The sequence below is a fragment of the Ursus maritimus genome, unplaced genomic scaffold (genome assembly GCF_017311325.1).
Source record: "Ursus maritimus isolate PB19 unplaced genomic scaffold, ASM1731132v1 scaffold_3, whole genome shotgun sequence".
In the NCBI taxonomy this organism is placed as follows: Eukaryota; Metazoa; Chordata; class Mammalia; order Carnivora; family Ursidae; genus Ursus; species Ursus maritimus.
In genome coordinates this window covers 37690161-37715151 of record NW_024425563.1, presented here as the reverse complement: position 1 = coordinate 37715151, position 24991 = coordinate 37690161, and the positions used below count along the sequence as shown (strand labels likewise).

Sequence of the window (24991 nt, the reverse complement as noted above, 5' to 3'; positions counted from 1 at the left end):
TAATAAAGGCCATATATGAAAAGCCCACAGTGAACATCTTACTCAATGGTGAAAAACTCAGAGCTTTTCCCCTAAGATCAGGAACAAGACAAGGATGTCCACTCGCACCACTTTTAGTCAACACAATACTGGAAAGTCCTAGCCACAACAATCAGACAAGAGAAAGAGATTAAAGGCATCCAAATTAGCAAGGAAGAAGTAAAACTCACTTTTTTGCAGATGACATGATACTATATAGAGAAAACACAAAAGACTCCACCCAAAAACTACTAGAACTGATAAATGAATTCAGTGAAGTTGCGGGATACAAAAATCAATACACAGAAATCAGTTGCATTCTTATACACTAATAATGAAGCAGAAAGAGGAATGAAAAAAAAAATCCTATTTACAATTGCACCAAAAATACTAAAATGCCTAGGAATAAGCTTAACCAAAGAGGTGAAAGACCTGTACTTTGTAGACTATGAAATGTTGATGGATTGACAGAATATTTTAAAAATGTCTATACTGGGGCGCCTGGGTGGCACAGCGGTTAAGCGTCTGCCTTCAGCTCAGGGCGTGATCCCAGCGTTCTGGGATCGAGCCCCACATCAGGCTCTTCCGCTATGAGCCTGCTTCTTCCTCTCCCACTCCCCCTGCTTGTGTTCCCTCTCTCCCTGGCTGTCTCTATCTCTGTCAAATAAATAAAATCTTAATAAAATAAAATAAAATAAAAATGTCTATACTATTCAAAGCAATCTATAAATTTAATGCAATCTCTATCAAAATACCAATAGCATTTTTCCAGAATTAGAACAAATAATTCTAAAATTTGTAAGGAACCACAAAAGACCCTGAATAGCCAAAGCAATCTTGAAAGAGAAAACCAAACTGCAAGTATCATAATCCCAGATTTCAAGATAAACTACAAAGCTCTAATAATCAAAACAGTATGGTATTGGCACAAAAGTAGATACAAAGATCAACAGAACAGAATAGAAAGCCCAGAGATAAAAACCCATGATTATATGGTTAATTTAATCTTTGACAAAGAAGGTAAAGACATGCAATGGGAAAAAGATAATGTCTCCAGCCAATGGTGTTGATAGCTATATGCAAAAGATTGAAACTTCGCCCCTTTCTTACACCATATACAAAAATAGACTCAAAATGGATTAAAGACCTTACTGTGAGACCTGAAACCATAGGAATCCTAAAGTGAGAAAAGGCCCTAATTTCTTTGACATTGGCTGTAGCAACATTTTTCTAGATGTATCTCCTGAAGCAAGGGAAACAAAAGCAAAAACAAATTATTACCACTACATTAAAATTAAAAGCTTCTGCAAAGCAAAGGAAACCATCAGCAAAACTAAAAGGCAACCTACCGAATGGGAGAAGATATTTACAAATGGCACATCCCACAAAGGGTTAATATCCAAAATATATAAAGAATTTATACAACTCAAGACCCAAAAAATAATCTAAGTTAAAAATGGGCAGAAGACCTAGACATCCAGGTGGCCAGCAGACACATGAAAGGATGCTCATCATTACTAATCACCGGGAAAAGGCAAATAAAACTACAGTGTGCTATATCACCTCACACCTGTCAGAATGGCTAAAATCAACAACACAAGAAACAACAGGTGTTAAAGAGGACGTGGAGGAAAAAGAACTTTCATGCACTTTGGTAATGTAAATTGGTACAGCCATTGTGGAAAGTGTGGAGGTGCCTTAAAAAAATTAAAAATAGAAATACCATATGATCCAAAAATTCCACTCCTGGGTATTTACCCAAAGAAAATGAAAACACTAATTTGTGAAGATATATGTACCCCTATGTCTATTGCAACTTTACAATAGGCTCTTTATGTTTTTGCTGCATAATTAATGTGCTTGATTATAGAAGCTTCCCCAGACTTTGCTGGGAGTGTTATCTTACATATGATATAGACGCTGATACCGCCTTTCCAACATCTGAAAAGTCTGAATTCTGAAACACATTTGCCTTCTAAGGTTTGAGATAAAATATTAATATCTTATCTGCAAAGGTGAATATTTACCAAAGAGGATAAATGTAATCAGAGTTACGCACAATAAAGATGATCCCGGTCCTCTGTGATCTCATGATCTGGTAGGAAGGACAGATGTTTCAACAAACCAACGAGACAAGGTAGACATACAAAGGAACCAAGTACCCTGAGCAGACACTGTGGCCAACTCTTAGAAAGGCTCCCATTCGGTAGGTGGGCTCTAAAGGATACTGAAGATTTACCCCTCCCGAGGGCAGATCTTCACTCATGACACAATCCCTTGCCAGATTTTTATCTAGAACACTCTCCAAGTCCTTGCACTCCACTGAATTTCAAATTATGACAATGTGATAGGTTTATGCAACCCAATATTTTGCAATGAAAAAGTAAAGCCATATGCTTTACAAAAGACTCAAAATGAGATTCTTTTAAAGTCCTCATTCTAGGACAAGTGTTTTCCTTCATTACCAACAATTTTAACTTTAATCATTTCAAAGCAATTTTCCTGTTCAAGACTTAGCTTTAATCAGAATGCATTTTCAGGTCACTTCATGGCCTCTTCATGATTCTCTCTAGATAACTACAGAATCATGCATAATCATTCTAGTTCCCCCAAGACACCTTCAGTAAGTAGTTAGTTCAACATTTTATGCAAAAATAGATACAAAACAGGCCTCTAGGGGTATCTTCAGCTAATTTTCATGAATTAATTTCCCAGGATTAATGTTTATGCACCACTCTCTTTACCACATAATCAAATCACTGGAGTTGAAGTGGTCTAACTCCTTATTTTGCAGCTTGATTAGGCAGGTGATGAAATACTTTAATATCATTTGGATAGTTAGCAACTCAGTATCCACAATAATCCATAGTAGACGGATGACATTACTGATGTCTCATTGTTTGTGTTCTCTCTAGTAGCTGATGTCCCACATGCTATTCTTATGTAGGAGATAAAACAGTTCATGTAAATACATGAGGGGAGAGGTGTTGCTGACACTGTTTTAAACCACATTTAGACCAAGTGGACAAGTGGCTGCACAAATAGACCAGTTTGCCCTGGGTAAGAGAATTCAGGACAAGGTAACCGATTTCCATTGCCAGGCCTTCTGCTATGGTGGATGCAGCCACTTCTCTGCCGTGGTTACTTCTGTTCACTGGGTGGCTGGCATCCATCTCTCCCCCCTCCCAGCCCTCTTTTATTCCTTCTTCCGAAAAGAATGTGAGGAGCTTTACAAAATACACAACCAGGAACAAAAGAAGGTAAATGATAACTACGAGGGTGAAAACAGTTGCTGTGGAGAGCCCCATGCTTGCTTCTTGGCTCCCTGAGAGCCAATGTGAAGAAGAGAACATGCGAACTTACACAGTTCTTACAGGCCCAGGTGGAAGTTTTCCTCTGATTAAATTTCTGTGAGTTATTTCTCACATCGGATCTAGGACAGCATACTCTAAGTATCATAACGGACTAGGGCTCTGCAGGAGGTTCCCCCAGAAAGTCACAGCAGAAATCACCTTGCAGGCAATTGGGTGAATGTTGTTCTGCAAGTGACGAAGGCAACGTAGTCTTGTATGTAATCTAGGGATCTAACGGATTCCAATGGTAGGAATTTACATTATCTAGGAGGCTGGATAGATAGATAGCATGCCCTTTAAATGATCTTTTCTAAATATTATGTCCTCAACTGTGCTTTTCCTCTACAGGATCTATTCTGGGCTCAGCCAGTTGGATGCCCACATGTGGGAGTCTGAACATGGACGGAGTGATGCAGAGTTCCTGGGGGAGAGCTGAATATTCGTGAGGAAGTGTCCAGTGACAACAGTTGTCAAACTCATCACCCTGCTCCCGTGTGAACACAGGGGTATCCTATGTTGCTGTCAAATTCCTCTGCCTGGTTTTCATCCCATCCATTCAGTGGATTATTCAACATTCTTCCAATAACACCTTTTCTGCTTACATGAGTCAGGGTGAAAAAAAGAAAGTCAGGATGGCTTTGTGATTTTTGTTCCAAGATAACTGATTGATACGCTACCATGAAAATCCTAGTAAAAGAATGTTGATAATGACATTTGAAAGGAATTCTCATTACTAATTCCAAAAGTGAGGAAATCAAGAAATGTTGCCTACAGGTACCCAGTTGGTTCGGGCTGGGACGCAAATCCTAACCCCGGCTCCTAGTTCAAAGCCCTTTTCAACATACCTGTCAGTGAAATGAGGTATAGAGCCCTGAAAACTGTAAAGGTCGGCAAGGGGCCCTGCATCAGTGCTTTCTAAACCTGCTTTTACCCCAGGGAAAAGTGAGGCCTTTCATTTTCTGCAGACGAAAACCCACACTGCACATTAAGGTTTGTACGCATGCCACTCTGTGTGGGAACCGCTGCTGTGTGGGAACCGCTGCTGAACCGCTGCTGGTCGGGCATGCGACAGCCACTGGGCTGTAGGGAACACTTGCTGGCAGGGACAAGGAAGCCGGTGCTGATTACAGCAATGTGCTTATGTTGACGTGCATAAAAGCACTTGGAAAATGAAGAAATGTGGCAAGACTCTGAAGTGTATTCCTTCTACTCCCTGCAACAGATATATAAAAGCCTACTACGTACAAAGTATAGGGCATGGGGTTCTAAATCTACTGACGGCTGAGCCATAGACTCTGGCCTTAAGGAGTTTATAACTTAGAGGGGAAGACAGTTGTCACAGGCTTGATCCATGGGCTGTGTTTGGCACAAGTGGGGGTTGCAGAAGACGAGTGGAATCTGGTAACACAGGCCAGTGAAGGATTAGGAAAGAGAAAGGTTCTAAACTCTCACAGGGGTGCCACCTCTGACTGCAATCTAAGGACAGAAAAGGCAAGAGTAGCGAGCAATAGAACAGCCAGGAGATTTGTGGCTTAGAGAGCTGACGAGAGCAATGATCACGTGTAGGGGAAGGAGAAAGAAAGGATACTTTGAGAGTGAAATCCAAATTTCGTAGCAAGTATACACAGCTCTTCATAAATGGGCTTTATTTCTTGGCACTCCGTAATGTGTACCTGGATCACTCTTACACCTCTTTGAAAAGGCCTTGCTCTCTCACATCTCTGTACCTTTTCACATCCTACTTTTTCTACCTTCTCAAAGGCTTTCTTCTGCTCTTTACCTAGGTCACACCTCTTCAACTTTCCAGATGTAGCTTACAGATCACTTCCTCCTGGATGTGGAAGGCTTCCACCTTCTCCTCCCCGTCTCAGCAACTGCTGCTTAATGACAGCTAGTAATTATCATACTGTCCACTGATAGTCTTTTGTTATTTCTCTTACTAGGAGTGAGCTTCTTGAAGTAGATACTGTCTCATGTTCTGAATCCATGGCATGAAAGTACAAAGAAGATCAAAACATGTTGATTAAAGTAGATACAATATGCATTTAGATTGGATACAATTCAGCAACTGATTGGACATGGGGGCTGAGAAAAGAAGGAATTATGGAGATGACTGATTTCTCCCCTGCCTGGAAAGATGGTAATTCCTGTAGCAGCAGAGGGATCATGGCAGAAGGAGCAGATTTGAGAAACAGTGAGTTCAGTTTTGGATTATTCAATCTGAGATTGCTATTGAGTGTCACAGAATGTCACACACCATTCTCTGCAAGAGTTCAGGCTAGTGTGTGAAGTAAAACTTAGAGATCTAGGAATCATCTGGTTGTATTCATGGTAAAGTGCTCTCCTAGAGAAGAAGAAGGGAAGAGTGCTAAGGACAGACACCTAGGGGAACACAGCATTTCAAAGATAATGCTAGAAACCTATCAGCTATGTGTAAGAATTAATAAACTTCCTTGAGCAGTAACACATGCACCCCGAGACCAGAGCTCATGCGACTTCTGTGCAAGCAGAATTGTATCACTCAGCTGCAAAAAGGTGAGCATTGACACTGGCACAACAGAACAGAGCAAAGATTAGGGGAGGAAATAGCTGCAATTTTAAAGGTGATTTACAACTACTAGTTCTTCCTGAGCCTAGAGAACCTATAAAGATCCAGACAAAAACCTATCAAAATTTCTATATTACAAATTGCTATTTGCTAGATTACGTAATTCTACATCATGTCTCTTTTCTTTACATTTATGTATCTATGCCTGGGAAGAGGTTGGTAACTTTAATAGTAGCCTAAGGAAAATATAACAGAAACAAATTTATTTTTCCAGTAGAAAGTTATGGATTATCTAGAGATAATCCACTGCTATGGATTATACATGACTTGATTCCACTGACTCAGATAATTGAATGCTGAGTCTAACTTGCAATTTTTTTTATAAAACAAATTTGTTGTGATAGTGCAATAGGCTGAGATCTACAACTAAAACTCCTGATGCTTTGTAAACCCACGGATAATATTAAATTGTCAGGACTTCAACCTGAAGAGTAAGGAGGGCTTAGGCCTTATGGCCACACTGCTGGACAGAAACACTTACTGCCCTATGGAGAGCAAGAGAGGTTTGGCTGATGATGAAGGTTCCACAGATTTGGCACTCCGGTCTTCACGCATGCTATGTGCCACCCTCCCACTGTGAGAAAACTGTCATCAATCATTTCTTCTAACAAACGGGAGAGGAATACAGTATGCACAAAGTACCAGGAGCAGACCCTGCCCTGCCCTTGGATGAAGTCTCTCCATGAAAACTCCTGGCCATAGTGAGCCCACTGCCTCTAGTACTGACATTTGAAACTACAGTTTCAATTAGCTTTTCCTTTTTCTTTTCTCTCTTGGCTTTTCTGTGTCTTCCATAACCTGAGAAGACAACTGCTTCATTACTTTAAAGACATTTTAACTCAATGAGATGGAGGGGATTGATCAACCCAAACTTATTCTTCAGTCAGAAAGTCAAAAGAAAACCTCTCTAATTCTCAGAAATCCTGATAATTCAGCACCCGTAGCGCACTGCCCCTGTTCCTGGAACACCACGAGGTACACGTGGCCCAAGGGAGAGGAGTGGGGAACCATCAGTAAGCAGCAGGCAGAGAGCATAAGCTTTGGGGTCAGAAAACCATATGGTTATCCAGAGAATTAACAGCTGCATCATCTTTGGTAAGTTATTTGACTTCTTTTCGGTCTTTACTCATTGTTGAAACGGGAGCAACAGTGTCAGCTCTGGGAAGTAGCCACAAGAATCAAAGGGTGTAACGTTGGCATTGCTCTAGCACAGAGCCGTGGTATACTCTCACTGCTCTGACAGTCCCATAATCAGTCAGGTACAGATGAAGCCTGGGGTGTAATACATTAATAACAACAGATAAAAAGATGAGGTGTTGAAAATAGCTACAATATATTGTATCCCACTGGTAACTGTTAATGGTATCCAATTAGGAGTTTTGCCTTTCAGAAAAATTCTATTCAGTTAACTTGTGATACTGGTTTATAACTATAAAAATGACTGCAAGAAATCTTGTCCCAATAAATAATTTCCTGCTTAGGAACTAGGAACTCTGTCTCTAACAGCGTTAAGACATGGCTGTTGTTACGTTTCATTTTTTGATGCAGAGCTGAACTTTGAAGGAGTTTTTCTTCTTCAATGAGCTCAATAAAAACAAAATCCCTTGGACTAAGGCAACATCCCTAAGAGACCTTTGCCCCTGGTAAAGGCATTTGCAGTAGTGAACAAAAAAGAGTGTGGAGGACTCCGTGTTGCTTTAAATTATATATATGACATATCACAAAAAATAAAAAAATGGCTTTTAGGTAAATGAGCAGTTTGTCTTTTCTCCTAGCTCCACAAAACCAGTTAAAAGGTCCACTGGAAATATGAATTTTCTTACCAAAATAAAGCATTATAAATGGTGCCAGTTCCTGATCACTAACTCATTCCTTCACCCCTGCTGGCATCTGTTGCACTATTCAGCAGAATTCTGTTTTTAAAGATCACCAGCATTTCCAGGGAATGTCTTCAGTCTCCACCTTCCTCTGCAATATTCAACCCTGCTGACCACCCCAGCTAGAAAGTCACCCTAAGGACCACCTTACTTCTCTTCTTGGTGCTCTGAACACACTGTAAACTTCTGCTTACTCATCATTAGCCACCTGTTTCCTGAATGTAGGTTTTCCCCTAGGTTATGTTTTCTTTGTTTTTCTCCTCTCTTTTATATGCTTTCCCTTGGTGAACTCATCCACTGCCATTTCTTGAACTCTCACTCTGGCAAAAATCCCTCAAATCTCTATGCCCAGCCTATCCTTTCTCTTAACCTCCAGACCGGAATCTCAGTGGCCTGCTGGACATTCTCCTCTGGGTGTCCTCCTTATTGCACAAACATGATGTACGGAATATACCAGCTCATCAATTCTCTCAAATAAGTATCTTACCCTAGCTTCTCAATTTGGGGCTCTCCCTTGTGCCCAGCTTTAACTGCAACTTTGTATTCATAATTAGACTTCTGTCTTTGCTTTACCATCTTATCAAGTTAGTTGCCAGATTCTTCCTTGTTTGAATTCCTCTGCTCCTTTCCACTCACACTGCCATCATCAAGAAACAGGTTCAGATTTCCTCAGTCATCTTTATACCAAATTCCCCAATTCCAGCCTTGTTTTGCTCCATCTCCTGTGCTCTCTGGTACCAGATGAATTTTCTAAAGCTTGGCTTCAATCACGTCATTCTCATGATTAAACATTTCAATGGTTCCTCGCTTCCTACTAACACAAAAGATGTCCAGCCTGATATCCAAGAACCATCACAGTATTATGGCCACTACTGATCTTTCTATTCTTTTTGCTCATGATTCCTTTACCATGTACCCTATACAAGCTCCATCCAGGTTCTCCAAGGTGACTTGAATGTCCACCAAAGCCTGAGCACTACTGCTCTAAACTACAAACTGAAATGGTCACCACCATTATTACTTGGTTACTCCGTATTGATGCTTTTACTCCTGCTGTTCCAAGTATTCAGCATCATCTCCAGATCCTCATTGTACCCATCCCTTGACATCCAGTGACATTTTCCATAAAGCCTTTGTAAAATGCCTCTCTTCCATTCCCAATTCTATGTTTATCTCATTACCTTATTTATAATTATATATTATGACCCATCTGCTCTAGATTTCTATAAGGCCCTACAAGGCAGGACTCATGTCTAATTTATCTTTTATTCCTTAAAGAACTCAATGTAACATTTTTTCCAAATAGAATGTCAAAAATGGCATTCCCTTAGACAAGACTAAGTTAGGAAGGAACTATCACATGTGCATGGCTGACAAAGGAATGTGTTATTAATTTTAGCATAAAGTGTATAATTATTTAAAATTTAGATCTATTTATCATAGCAATGTATTTTTTTAAACTAAATTAAGATTTTACACTTCTTGATGAAATAGTCAATGCACGTATAAACAATTCTACTTACTTATTTATGTAAACCACCAACTTGTGGCACATGGTATTTTTCAGAGATGATGACAAAAAACACCTCCCAACTCAAATGCTCTTCTGCAATGTGATCTTTCCACCCTACTTCCCCTTCAAGAGGTGGAGTTTATTTCTTCATCTGCTTGAATCTGGTTGGGGGTGGGTACCTGTGACTGCTTTGATCAATTCTGGGCATAGCACTTAACTGACCTGACAGCCTTTTCTTCTAGCCTCTTGGAAAACAGCCATCATGTCACAAGTGTAACTGCGGGATCACCACGCTGTGAGAAGCCCAAGCCACACGGAGACACTTGGATCATGAAATGCCATATGGAGAGAGAAAGACAAAGGCCAAAGAACACTGAGCACCAAACACCTCAGTGAAGAAACCGTGTTGAAACTGGATCTTTCAGTCCTGGCTGCTCTACTTGATACCATATGAGTCAGACACAAACCGTCCAGCTGACTCCTTCCCAATTTCCTAACATATACAATTGTGAACAAAATAAAATGGTTGTTTTAGATCACTAAATGCTAGTGTATTGTGTTAAATAGCAATTTATAGTAGAAACACTGCTTACCACCACTTAGGACATGAGAGCTGTGGTCATGCAAGAACAAAATGAAATGGTATGTTTATGAAAGAGACTTAATCATACAAAAACCCTGTTATGTTTGCAATCTAAATGATGCTGAATAAAACCTAATACCAATTTACTAACATTCCTTTGTCTTTAGCAAAAAAAAAAAAAAAAAAAAATCAACAGGAAAATATTAGAGATAGTCATATTTTTAAAGTCAAGCCACTATTACAGAAGTTACACTAAAGAGTAAATTACACAGTAAGCTGAAGACTACCCAAGAAACACAGGATATAAGTAAACAATAGGGCAAGTTTGCAAAAATACATTCTGCTAAGTCCATTATTAGTTTATATAAATTATGATATATCCTACTCCTGAAACTCTATGTAGCCATTAAAAATGATGATATAGCTATAATGATAATAAAAACATAAAACTATATATTAAATGCAAAGCCCCAATTACAAAAGTGGATGAAAACTACCATCTCACTTTGGGTTATTAAAGAAAACATACATATTGGTCCCCTCCCCTCCACCTATACACGCACATGTGCGCACACACACACACAGGAAAGAAAGTCCAGAAGTTTGTACATCGATATGTTGTCTCCTTAGGGGTAGCATTATAGGTCATCTCTATTTTCTTTTACTTTAAGGCAGTGGTTCTTAAAGTATGCTCCCCAACTGGCAGAATTAGGAGCACTTAGGAACTCGTTAGAAATGCAAATTTACAGGCCCTACCTTGGGCCTCCTGATCAGAAACACTAGGTGTAGGGTTCAGCGTTCTGTGCTTCCACACTGCTACCAGACAACTCGGATATAAGCTAAAGCTTGAGAAATACAGTTTTACTATATTTTCGGATTTGTAAATAAGTTGGGATGTTTCCAGCATTGCCTAATTTTTAAAGAGGGAGTTTCTCGGACTTCCGAGGAAGATAGAGTGGGAGGATTAAGCGTCGGTTAAGCGTCTGCCTTTGGCTCAGGTCATGATCCCAGAGTCCTGGATCAAGGTCCGCATCGGGCTCCCTGCTCAGTGAGGAGTCTGCTTCTCCCTCTGCCCCTCACCCTGCTCTCTAATAAATAAATGAAATCTTTAAAGAAAAGAAAAGAAAAAGAAAAAAAAAACAGTAATAAATAAATTAAAAAAAAAAAAAACAAGGAGAAAGGAATCCAAGTATATCACTAAAGAAAGCCAACAAACCATGAAAGAGAGCAAGAGAAGAAAGGATCAGAGAAGAACTACAAAACAACCACAAAACAAATAACAAAATGACAATAAATACATACTTATCAATAATTACTTTGAATGTAAATGGACTAAATGCCCCAATCAAAAGACACATAGTAATGGAATGGATTTAAAAAAAAAAAAAAAAAGACATCTATATGCTGTCTGTAAGAAACTAATTTCAGACCTAACAACACATGCAGACTGAAAGTGAGGGGATGGAGAAATATTTATCATGTAAATGGATATGAAAAAAAAGCCAGGGTAGCAATATTCATATTGGACAAAATAGGCTTTATAGCAAAGACTATAGCAAGAGATAAGGAAGGACACTATATAATAATAAAGGGGAAAATCCCACAAGAAGATATAAGAATTATAAATAATTATGCACCCAATATGAGAGTACCCCTATGCATAGAACAGTTAATAACATACATAAAGGAACTGACAGTAATAAAGTAATAGTAGGGGACTTTAATACCCCTCTTACATCAATGGACAGATCATACAAACAGAAAATCAACAAGGAAACAGTGACTTTGAATGACACAGTGGACAAGATGGACTTAATCAGAAATTTTCCATCCTGAAAGAGCAGAATACACATTCTTCTCAAGTGCACATGGGACATTCTCCAGAACAAATATTAGGCCACAAAACAAGTCTCAACAAATTCAAGAAGACTGATGTCATACCATATATCTTTTCTGACCACAACATTATGAAACTAGAAATAAACCACAAGAAAAAACATGGAAAGAGCACAAATACATGTAGTTAAACAATGTGCTACTAAACTAAACAATGAATAGGTCAACCAAGAAAGCAACTTCAAAATCAAAAACTACATGGAGGAAAACAAAAATGAAACACAATGGTACAAAATCTCTGGGATGGGGGCGCCTGGGTGGCGCAGTCGTTAAGCATCTGCCTTCGGCTCAGGGCGTGATCCTAGCGTTCTGGGATCGAGCCCCACATCAGGCTTCTCCGCTAGGAGCCTGCTTCTCCCTCTTCTACTCTGCCTGCTTGTGTTCCCTCTCTCACTGGCTGTCTGTCTCTGTCAAATAAATAAATAAAATCTGAAAAAAAAATCTCTGGGATGCAGCAAAAGAGGTTCTAAGATGGAAGTTTAGAGCAATACAGGCTTACTTCAAAAAGGAAGAAACATCTCACAACCTAACCTTATACCTAAAGAAGCTAGAAAAAGAACAAAACCTCAAACCAGTGGAAGGAAGGACATAATAAAGATTAGCATAGAAATAAATTATATAGAAACAAAAAAAAAATAATAGAACCAATCAATGAAACCAGGAGTTGGTTCTCTGTAAACATCAACAAAGTTGAAAAACATTAAGCCAGACTCATTAAAAAGAAGAATGGATGCAAACAAAATCACAAATGAAAGAGGAGAAATAACAATCGACACCACAGAAATACAAACCAATGTAAGAGAATATTACAAAAAATCATATGCCAACAAATTGAATAAGCTAGAATAAAATGGATAAATTTCTAGAAACATAGAACCTCCCAAAACTGAAGTAGGAAGAAACAGAAAACTTGAACAGGCCAATTACCAGCAGTGAAATTGAACCAGTAATCAAAAAACTCCCAACAAACAAAAGTCCAGAATCAACTTCACAGGTGAATTCTAACGAACATTTGAAGAAGAGTTAACACCATCTTCTAATTTTCCAGAAATTAGAAGATGAAGGAAACCTTCTAGATTCCATTCTATAAAACCTGCATTACTCTGATACCAAAACCAGATAGAAACATCACCAAAAAAAAAAAAAAGAACTATAGACCAGTATCTCTGGTGAATATAGATGCAAAAATCCTCAACAAAATATTGGCAAACTGAATCCAACAATACATTTAAAAAGCCATTCATTATGGTCACGTAAGATTTATTCTTGGGATGCAAAGGTGGCTTAATATTCACAACTCGGTGTGGTAGATCACATCAGTAACAGAAAGGATAAGAATCATATATATGATCATTTCAACAGATGCAGAAAAAGCATTTGACAAAATATAACATCCATTCATAATAAAAACCCTCAACAAAGTCGGTCTAGAGGGAACATATCTCAACATAATAAAGGCCATCTACAAAAAACCCACAGCTAATATCAATGGGGAAGAGCTTTTCACCTAAGGTCAGGCACAAGACAAGAGATTCACTCTCACCACTTTTAATCAACGTAGTATGGAAAATCCTACTCGTAGCAGTGGAAGTCAGACCAAAAAAAAAGAAAAAAGAAAAGAAAAAAAGAAAAGGTCCAAACTGGTAAGGAAGAAGTAAAACTGTCAATATTTGCAGATATGATATTATATATAAAAGACTCCACTCAAATACTATTAGAACTGATAAATGAATTCAGTGAAGTTGCAGGATAGAAAACCAAACTACAGAAATCTGTAGCACTTCTATACACTAATAAAGTAGCAGAACGAGAAATTAAGAAAACAATCCCATTTACAACTGCACCAAAAAGAATAAAATACCTAGGAATAAACTTAAGCAAAGAAGTGGAAGACCTGTATTTTGTAAACTATGAAACACTGATGAAAGAAATTGAAGATGACACAAAAAAAAAAAAAACGGAAAGACAATTCTATGCTCATGGAAGAATATTGTTAAAATGTCTGTACTACTCAAAGCAACCTAGAGATTTAATGCAATTCCTTTCAAAACACCAACAGTATTTTTCACAGAAGTAGAACAAACAATCCTAAAATTTGTTCGGAACCACAAAAGACCTTGAATAGCCAAAGCAATCTGAGGGAAGAAACCAAAACTGGAGGTATCACAATTCTGAATTTCAAGTTCTATTACAAAGCTGTAGTAATCAAAACAGTACAGTACTGGAACACACAAAAAAATAGACACATAGATGAATAGAACAGCATAGAAAACCCAGAAATAAACCCATGATTATACAGTCAATTAATCTTTGGTAAAGGAGGCAAGAATATGCAATGCGAAAAAGCCAGTCTTTTCCACAAACGGTGTTAGGAAGATGGAGCAGCTACGTGCAAAAGAATGCAAGTGGACCACTTTATTACAACGTTCACAAAGACAAACTCAAAATGGATTAAGGACCTAAATATGAGACCCGAAACCATAAAAATCCTAGAAGAGAACACAGGAAGTAATTTCTCTGACACTGGCTGTAACAACGTCTTTCTAGGTATGTCTCCTAAGGCAAGGGAAAACAAAGCAAAATTAAACTTTAGGGACTACATCAAAATAAAAGCTTCTGCAGAGTGAAGCAATCAACAAAACTAAAAGACAACCTACTGAATGGGAGAAGATATCTCCAAATGACATATATGATAAATGGTTAATATCCAAAATATATAAAGAATTTATACAAGTCAATACCAAAACAACAAATAATCCAATTAAAAATGGGCAGAAGACATGTACAGACGTTTTTCCAAAGCAGACCTACAGATGGCCATCAGACACATGGAAAGATGCTTAACATCAGAGAAACGCAAATCAAAACCACAGGGAGGTATCACCTCACACCTGTCAGAATAGCTCAAATCAAAAACACAGGAAACAACAAGAACTGGCAAGGATGTGGAGGAAAAAGGAACCCTTGTGCACTGTTGGTGGGAATGCAAACTGGTGCAGCCACTGTGGAAAACAGTATGGAGGTTCCTCAAAAAATTAAAAATAGAATTACCATATGATCCAGTAATTCCACAGAGTATTTACCCAAATAATACAAAGACACTACTTTGAAAAGATACATGCACCCCTATGTTTATTGCAGCATTATTTATAATAGCCAAATTATGGAAGCAGCCCAAGGGTTCATCAACAGATGAATGGATAAAGAAGATGTGAGATAGATAGATAGATAGATAGATAGATAGATAGATAGATAGATAGATAGATACACACACAAAAGAACATTACTCAGCCATAAAAAGAATGGAATTCTGTTATTTGGAACAACATGGATGGATCTAAGGGGTATAATGCTCAGTGAAATAAGTCAGTCAGAGAAAATAAATACCATATGATTTCACTCATATGTGGAATTTGGACATGGGGCTCGATCCCAGTACCTCAAGATCATGAACTGAGCTGAAGGCAGATGACTGAGCTACCCAGGCACCCCTGGAATTACATTTTTTTAAAGTGAATGTTTCCTTTATAAAAAGTTTAAATAGCTATTTAAAACAAAAAGTAAAAGAAGGTTAAGGCGGTATGCACATGAATTTTTTCCCTTTCTTTTATTCTATTGTTCACACACTTTAGCATTGTTATTTTGCAATCCTTCGATCTTAGTTCCCAGTTCACTGATTTTTTTTTGTTCTAATTTGCCTGTTTAACCTGTCCATTAAGTTTTAATTTCAAGCTACTTTATTTTTCACTCTTTACAGGTTTTGTTTTAAAATTTGTCTACTTTTTTCATAGTGGCCTCTTTTTCCTTTGGGTTGTATCCCTGTTTTTCATCTTGTTCATCATTTCATTCTTGTACTTTAACGTCTTTTTTTTTTTTTTTTGGGGTATGCTACTTGTCATGTTTGTTTTACCTGCTGAATGACCCTCCTTCATGGTGTATGTTTTCATCATATAGTTTGTAATTTTTTATTCTGTGGTGATCTTTAGATGATAGACTAAGAGCCGAGGCTCTTTTTCTCATGAGAGCCCCTTTTTATTATTATTGTTCAGTGCCCCAGGTCAAAACAGCTGAGTTAGTTGTTGTTTCCTTCTACCTTGGGTAAATTTCCTGGTTGGCCCTTCAATGAGGGGCCAAGCCTTTCAGAGCACAGGCCTTCTATGGAGGTCTCTGGCTCAGGTGTCATTTACCCCTCAGTTCACACCATGCCACATCTCCCACCCTGTGATGCTAGGACCTGATCATCTTCCAAACTGTGATAGCTCCACATCTTGAGTTCACCCCTGCTGGTTTCATGTCTTCTCTTTGTTTTCTCTGCACACATTTTTCCCCCCTTCAAGGTCAAAAATTAGCATTTTAAAATGCTAATATTGGGGGGAAATTTCACATTAGTTCAGTCCATCATATTGATGGAATCTCTACATTTTCTTTATTGTTGTTGTTATATTGCTCTTGCAATTATTTTTTTAATTCAGTTATTAAAAATGGGCTCTGCTGAATATAGTATCTCAGGGTCAAACCTATGGATTGTTAATTAGAACTGCATTTGCAAAAGGAAAATTACAGACCGATATTCCTGATGAATATGGATGCCAAAATTCTCAACAAGATTCTAGCTAATAGGATCCAACAATACATTAATAGGATTATCCATCACGACCAAGTGGGATTCATCCCTGGGATGCAAGGGTGGTTCAACATTTACAAATCAGTGTGATAGATCATATTAATAAAAGAAGAAACAAGAACAATATGATCCTCTCAATTGATGCAGAAAAAGCATTTGACAAAATATAGCATTCGTTCCTGATTAAAACCTTTCAGAGTGTAGGAATAGAGGGTACGTTCCTCAATTTCATAAAAACCATCTATGAAAAGCCTACAGTGAATACCATTCTCAATGGGGAAAATCCAAGAGCCTTTCCCTTAAGATCAGGAACATGACAAGGATGCCCACTCTCGCCATTATTGTTCAACATAGTACTAGAAGTCCTAGTAACAGCAATCAGACAACAAAAAAGAATTAAAGGTATTCAAACTGGCAAAGAAGAAGTCACACTCTCTCTCTCTTCACAGATGACATGATACTTTTATGGAAAACCCAAAAGACTCCACTCCCAAATTACTAGAACTCATACACAATTCAGTAATGTGGCAGGATACAAAATCAATGCTCAGAAATCAGTTGCATTTCTATACACGAACAGTGAGACTGAAGAAAGAGAAATTAGGGAATCAATTCCATTTACAATAGCACCAAAAACCATAAGATATCTCGGAATAAACATAACCAGAGAGGTAAAGGATCTATACTCTAGAAACTACAGAACACTGATGAAAGACATTGAAGAAGACACAAAAAGATGGAAAAACATCCCATGCTCATGGATCGGAAGAATAAATATACTTATAATGTCTATGCTACCCAGGGCAATCTACACTTTCAATGCCATCCCAATCAAAATAGCAATGTCATTTTTCAAAGAGCTGGAACAAACAATCCTAAAATTTGTGTGGAACCAGAGAAGACCCCAAATTGCCAAGGAAATGTTGCAAAAGAAAAACAAAGCTGGAGGCATCATGTTGCCTGATTTCAAGCTATACTACAAAGCTGTGATCAACAAGACAGCATGGTACTGGCACAAGAACACACACATAGACCAAAGGAACAGAATAGAGACTCCAGAAATGGACCCTCAACTCTATGGTCAACTGATCTTTGACAAAGCAGGAAAAAACATCCAGTGGGAAAAAGACAGTCTCTTCAATAAGTGGTGCTGGGAAAATTGGACAGCTACATACACAAGAATGAAACTTGACCACTCTCTTACATCATACACAAAGATAAACTCCAAATGGATAAAAGACCTCGATGTGAGACAGGAATACATCAAAATCACAGAGGAGAACATAGGTTGTAACCTCTTTGACATTGGCCACAGCAACTTCTTTCATGACACATCTTCAAAGGCAAGAGAAACAAAAGAAAAAATGAACTTTTGGGACTTTATCAAGATAAAAAGTTTCTGCACAGCAAAGGAAACAGTCATCAAAACAAAGAGGTAACCCACAGAATGGGAGAAGATATTTGCAAAGGAAACTACAGATAAAAGGCTAGTATTCAAGATCTATAAAGAACTTCTCAAACTCAATACACGAGAAACAAATCATCAAACCAGAAATGGGCAGAGGATATGAACACTTTTCCAATGAAGACATATGAATGGTAACAGACACATGAAAAAATGTTCAACATCATTAGCAATCAGGGAAATACAAATCAAAACCACATTGAGACACCACCTTACGCCAGTTAGAATGGCACAAATTGACAAGGCAAGAAATAACAAATGTTGGAGAGGATGTGGAGAAAGGGGAACCCTCTTATACTATTGGTGGGAATGCAAGTTGGTACAGCCGCTTTGGAAAACAATGTGCGGGTCCCTCAGAAAGTTAAAAATAGAGCTACCCTATGACCCAGCAATTGCACTACTGGGTATTTATCCCAAAGATACAGACGTAGTGAAGAGAAGGGCCATATGCACCCCAATGTTCATAGCAGCATTATCCACAATAGCTAAACTGTGGAAGGAGCCGAGATGCCCTTCAACAGATGACTGGATTAAGAAGATGTGGTCCATATATACAATGGAATATTACTCAGCCATCAGAAAGAACGATTACACATTTGCAGCAACATGGATGGGACTGGAGGAGATTATGCTAAGTGAAATAAGTCAAGCAGAGAAAGACTATTATCATATGGTTTCACTCATTTGTGGAACATAAGGAATAGCAGGGAGATTGGTAGAAGGAAGGAAAGAATGAAGGGGGGATAAACAGAAGGGGGAATGAACCACAAGAGACTATGGACTCTGGGAAACAAACTGAGGGTTTCAGAGTGGAGGGGGTGGGGGGATGGGGTAGGCTGGTGATGGGTATTAAGGATGGCACATATTGCATGGAGCACTGGGTATTATATGCAAACAATGAATCATGGAAAACTACATCAAAAACTAATGATGTACTGTGTAGTGACTAATCTAACATAATAAAAAATTAAAAAAAAAAAAAAAAAAACAGCTGCGTTTGATTCCAGGAGCTGAAGTCTTATTAAAGCAAATGAGGCTCAAATCTTGATGATGACTTAAGAATATTTTATTTTATCTTTTGGCATAGATTATTGCTAGGGGTACAAATAACTCTAGGAAGAGTTATAACTCAGAGCAACTTCAACCAGTGTGAAAACCTATAGAAGCAGAAAATTATTTTTTTAAAGATTTTTATTAATTTATTTGACAGAGACAGAGGGAGAGCATAAGCAGAGGGACTGGCAGGCCCAGGGAGAAGGAGAAGTAGGCTTCCCAGTGAGCACGGAGCCTGATGTAGGACTCAATTCCAGGACCCTGGGATCATGACCTGAGCTGAAGGCAGATGCTTAACCTACTCAGTCACCCAGGTGCCCCTAGAAGCAAAAAATTAAAATATCACTTATTCCTATGAAAGGCAAGAGAGTCTTTTAGATATGTTAAATGCTACTTACAATCACTTAGTGATCTCTTTGTTAGTTGCTAGCAATATGATAATTGTTTAGCAAAATGGCACAGAGGAACTAGCACTGTTTAAGAAGTAGGACAGAGTAGGCTTGAATACTAGATCTACCTGTTACTAGCTGTGTGAACTTGTACAAAACTTAATCTGATATTATCAATATATTCTTTTAGAGTTATGATGATCAGAAGATAGATACTGCTTAATAACCATTAGTTATTTTTATGGATTTTGTTATTAATAGCATATTGGGACTTAAAAGAGAATAGGGCTAACAGCAGAATTTCTCAAAATCTAAAGTGTGTGAATCTCCCAGTGTGCTTGTTTGAATCTTCACTTTATTTTTTTTAAGATTGATTGATTGATTGATTGATTGGAGACAGAGAGTACACATGAGCAGGGGGGAGGGGCAGAGGGAGTGGGAGAGGATAACTCAAGCAGACTCCACACTAAGCACGGAGCCTAATGGAGACTTGATCTCACCACCCTGAGACCATGACCTGAGCCAAAACCAAGAGTGGGATGCTTAACTGACTGCACCATCCAGGTGCCCTGAATCTCCGTTTTAAACAATCCCTACTGATGATGCTTCATCACATTTAAGCCTGAGATTAACTGATTAAGTGTGTAAAAGTAACAATTTTTATGAGAAAACATAGGTCACATGAAGAAGAATATGTTCCATTTGTGACAAAGAATGAAAACCAAAGACACCTTTTATCAACTACTGGATATGTACTAAACTGTCTACTTCTCAAGAAGGGCAAGAGTTTTGTGCGCTTTAATGGTGAGTGATACCCCAGCTTTAAGAGAATGCAGCAGAAGAAAATCACATCTACCCAACCACTCTAGTCTGAGACACCATAATCTTTTACCAGGACTACTGCAGTAGCCCCCTGATAGGTTTCAAGTGTCACCTTCTTAAAAAAGCCTTCCAAGTCCTCCATATTTAAAATAGCATCATCAGGTCTCTCACTCTGTTTTCCTTATCCTGTGCTGCTTTTCTCCATAGTATTTACCAATTATCAAATGTACCCATATGTAGATATTACATAATAGATAATTATTAATTTTCCTGGGTCTATACCCACTTACTAGGCTGTAAAACTATGAAAACACAGACTTTGTTAACTGCTGTATCCCTAGTGCCTAGAAGACTGTCTGGCACATGTAGTGGCTTGACAAATATTAATTGAATAAATAAATGAAAGGCTTAAGGAAGGCCTCTCTTCCTTTTGGATTATTAGAAAGGATAGAGGATTTCTAGAGAGAATAGGAAAATAATCCAGAGAGGAAGATGACCTGTGGATGTTGCACAAATCAAACCAATGTCTTGAGTTTGATGTGGGGAAGAATTTCCTAGAAAAGAGGGGGAAAAAAATGGAAGAACTTCTGAGCCTCTGGAACTATTTGACAGAAATCAGTTTTTTATGACAGAAGGTTAAACCAGGCCTTCTGGAATAACAGCAGTAGCAGTCATACAAGAAAAGCTAGAGAGACTCCAGGAAGTAGGAGGTCATGGGCTGGTGACGGATGCTTGTGGACCATTAGCTCTACCAGGTGCTAGGTTTCCCACCTGGGACAAGTATGCCCAATATAGGGGACTACAGACACCACAATTTCTGATGACTGATCCTGGGAGAAAAACACATTTGTAAAAATATAAAAGTATTTCCAGACAGACTTGTGAAACCCTGGAATACACAAGTAGTAAGTTTTTTTCTTCTTTTTTTCCAGTTAGAGTACTCGCCTTTGAAAAAGGAAAGATCACATACAAATGAATAGCTGGCTAAAAAAGAGAAACAGACTAGAATTTATCTTTCTGGATGATGACTAATTTTAGAATAATTGGCTCCTGGCAGGGACAGAACATAATCTCAAGGAGACAAAGAAGAAAGTGTTTGGCAGCCTTGTCCACTGGATGAAGATGTTGTAAACCCAGATAAAATCAGATACAAAAGACAACAGATGTGATATAGAAAAAAATGCAGTGGAGGATAGAGCTCAGGAAGGCCCCAGGAAAATGAAGGGAAAGGGAAGTTAAGAATACTATTTAGATCCTTAACTGCCTGTGAATCAGAGCATACGTTCTGATACAGAAGAGTAAATGTGATCTCTTGGATATTATTAAGGCTTTGCAAGAAGGCACTCAGGACTGAACACATACTGATTAAAACAGAGAGAGTGAGTGTTTGATGGTTCCTCAAAAAGTTAAACAGAAAATTACCTTATGACCCTGCAGTTATACACTCCTTGGTGTGCATCCTAAAGAAAAGAAAATAGGTATGTATTCAAACAAATACTTGTTCAGGAATATGCATTAGTAGCTCTATTCATAATAGCCAAAAGTGGAAACAAGTGCCCAGGTCCATCAGTGGATGAATAAATAACCAAAATGTGATACATACAAATAATGGAATATTATTCAGCTATAAAAAGGAGTCAAGTACTGATATGGATGAACCTCAAAAGGGAAACCAAAAAGCACTGTTCTAAGTGAAAGAAGCCAGACACAGAAGTCATCTACTGTTCGGTTTCATTTATAGGAAATATCCAGAAGGTAAATCCATGGAGACAGAAAGCAGGTTCATCACTGCCAGGGGCTAGAGAGAGGGAGAAATGGGGAGTAAATGCTTAATGGGTACAGGGTTTCCTTTTGGGGTGATGAGAATGTTTAGGAATTATAAATTCAAAATGCCATAAATTTTTCACTTTAAAGTCACATGAACTTCATCTCAGTAAAGAAAATAATTACAGTCTGAAAGGTTAAAAAAAATTCTTAAACTTTTTAAAGGACAGGGAGGGAAAGGGTGGAGAGGGAACAGCAATACATGATAGGATAAAGTAATGTAGGGTACTTCACAAGGTCAATGGTATAGAGACAAGACACACTGAAGCAAAAGAATTATGAAAGGAAGACAGACAACCTAGTCAGACAGACCATTAAGAACAATGCTTTCCAATTAAGGATGCAAAACATAAGGAAAAGATGAATGATGTCTTGCCCAGAGGACATATACTGTGGGTACAGCAAGGGTTAATAAGGGGAGGTCATTGTCTCCAAAAGCTAGCACTAATATAGCTGTGACTTTCAGAAGGCCGTGTGCCTTGGTAAGGTAAATATAGATGTCTGGATCATTTGGAGAAAGCAGAACTTGCTTTTCAAAATTGGGAACAGCAAAAACTTCATCAACATTTGCACTGTCCTTTGCTGAATGATCAGAGATGGGGGTGGGAGAAAGAAGGGTGAAGGAGCACATGGAGACACAGAGACTCTATAAACAATGAGACTGGCAAGGTAGGCTGCGTCCAGACTAGTGCCCGATCACCAGGCTGAACAGTCTGGATTTTATTCATTAGTGAATGCGGAGCCATGCAGATTGCTAAGTACTGAATGACATAAGCTGTGCTTCAGGAAAATTAATCTGGCAGGCATGTGTAGTATTGATGAGAGGGTAAAAGAGCAGTAAGAAGTTGACTGTAACTGTCAGGTAAGAGACTATTACACATGCACTGAGGTAACGACCACGGGTTGAGAGAAAAGGGACAGATAAAAACACTCATTAGAAAGGTGATTAGAAGTAGGGGACAAAGACTATACTCCAAGAATTTGATTTGGGGAGACTGGGAGGGTGACTGGGTCATTAGCTAAGAGGTAGTGTCATAGATAATTAGGCAGAAGACAGATATGGCACTGACATGAGTTCCATTTTATATGTATTACGTTTGAAATGCTAGAGGAACATACAAGGGAAGATGCCTAATAGACGGGACTAAAGCCTGAGGGAGATCAGAAAACTAGTGGACATCCAAAAAGGTTTAAAGGTTGAAACTTGATTGAAGTTTGTTATGCAGATGGTCAGTGAGCTCTTGGGGAAATGAAATCAACCAGAAGCAAGTACAAGTTTGCTGCCAACTAGTTATGCCAAATCAACTTTGATTTCTTTGTGACAAGGTTTCTAGACTATAAATCGCACAAGTGTTCTAGACATAGTGTATCTTGATTTTAGCTAAATATTTCACATGTATTTTGTGATTACAGCCAAAATGGAAACATGTCAGGGACAATAGCAGATAGGGATAGAATCAAAGTGGATTGAGTAATCATACCTGAAGTACACTGATTATGGCATCAGTACCAACATAACCACAAACGCAGGAGAGCCTAAAAAAGTATTAACTTTATACTAAAATGTTATTACTTTAAAGAAATGGCTTATTTCTCTCATCGGATACTTGAGACTCCAATAGAACTGTAACAAAATATTTTGTTGGTTTAAAGTGCTATTTGATGGTTTGGAATTTTCACTAAAAATGACCACAGAGATAATGCTTATGAAATTATTTCAAAGAATAAGATACAGTTCCTTGTGAATATTATTTGGAAGGAAACTAATTAAAAACAAAAGCATGCTGTTGTCCCTGTACGGTTTACACACACAAGTTTTATATTTAATAATTTGGGAGGCCTAAATGTTTTGCTGTTAAAATACCATGGCTAATTGTACATGTCACTGTATGCTACTCTCTGTTAAAGTATTTGTTATAAAAATGCCTTTCAATATCATAAGTCATCAGCTATTTCCATTTGAAGAATTCATTGCTCAAATTCCATGAGGAAGTGGCAGGACCTGGAAATTAAACACAAGGGAAGATGCACAGAAGTTCCTATCCAAACTCTTTATAGTCAAGTATCACTGGTTCTATGTACTGGCAGGAAAAGCCAATATATAATTGCAAAATACACTGAAAATAAGGTGTTAGGAAAGTGCCTAGCAAAGACGACATGTTCTCTGCAAAGAGAAATCCATCATCTCTAACTGCTGCCCAATAAAATAAATAGGTTTAGTCATAATATAGTCTTGAGATACAATATCTCCATACAGAACATAAGCTAATATTGTCTATTACTAAAAATACTTGAAGTAGTTAGCCCTAAATATATATATTGTACTCTTTCTTTGTAACGCAACCTTTAAAATACACAATTGTAAAAGAATGGATGTGAAAGAATGGACGGATGGACGGATAATCCTTTCCCCAACTTAGACACTACTACAAGATAATAGTGTGTAGAATGTAGGAGAGATTACTACTTGCATAACCAACATTTTTTCCCCTATTACAATAACCTTGATTTTCTTCCTATGGCAACCAGTAAAGACTGGTTTTTGCAGTAAATACTACAGTAAATACTGCATTTCCCAGCCTCCCTTGTTACCAAGGTTGGCCAGTGATATAAAAATGGAAGTTAATAGGTGGAACTTCCACAAAGGATCTTTAAGAGGGGACTGAGAGGATACTCTCTCTCCAACCTCCCACTGCTTTCCCCTTTCATCCTTTCTAGAATTCAGGAGTGATGGCTGGCATCAGAAACTCAGCAGCCATAGAAACTGACACAGAAACTTCAGTTGTCTTTAAAAGTTGTGCTCTGAGGATGACAGGGCTGAAAGACAGAAGGTGTTCTGCATTTTTTAGGAATAGGAGAAAGCCAAATGGATGGTCTGTTATATATAGTTAAACTTAACTACAACTAATACACACTGTATCCAGCATTCAGTTCTCACCTTTCCACTACACCCTTCTCGTCTTAAG

The 24991-nt window shown here is 38.2% G+C and overlaps 1 protein-coding gene and 1 long non-coding RNA gene across 3 annotated transcripts in view; one reads left to right on the top strand and one right to left on the bottom strand.

Moving 5' to 3' along the window:
- The window catches only part of LOC121105814, a 114922-nt gene extending 110840 nt beyond the window's left edge, over positions 1-4082 (top strand). The window contains exon 2 of the long non-coding RNA XR_005838532.1: positions 3720-4082. This is a non-coding gene — a long non-coding RNA (uncharacterized LOC121105814). The remainder of the gene's footprint in view (positions 1-3719) is intronic.
- IMMP2L (inner mitochondrial membrane peptidase subunit 2) overlaps positions 1-24991 on the bottom strand; it is an 845846-nt gene that overhangs the window by 12284 nt on the left and 808571 nt on the right. The gene's annotated exons all lie outside the window — the stretch shown is intronic.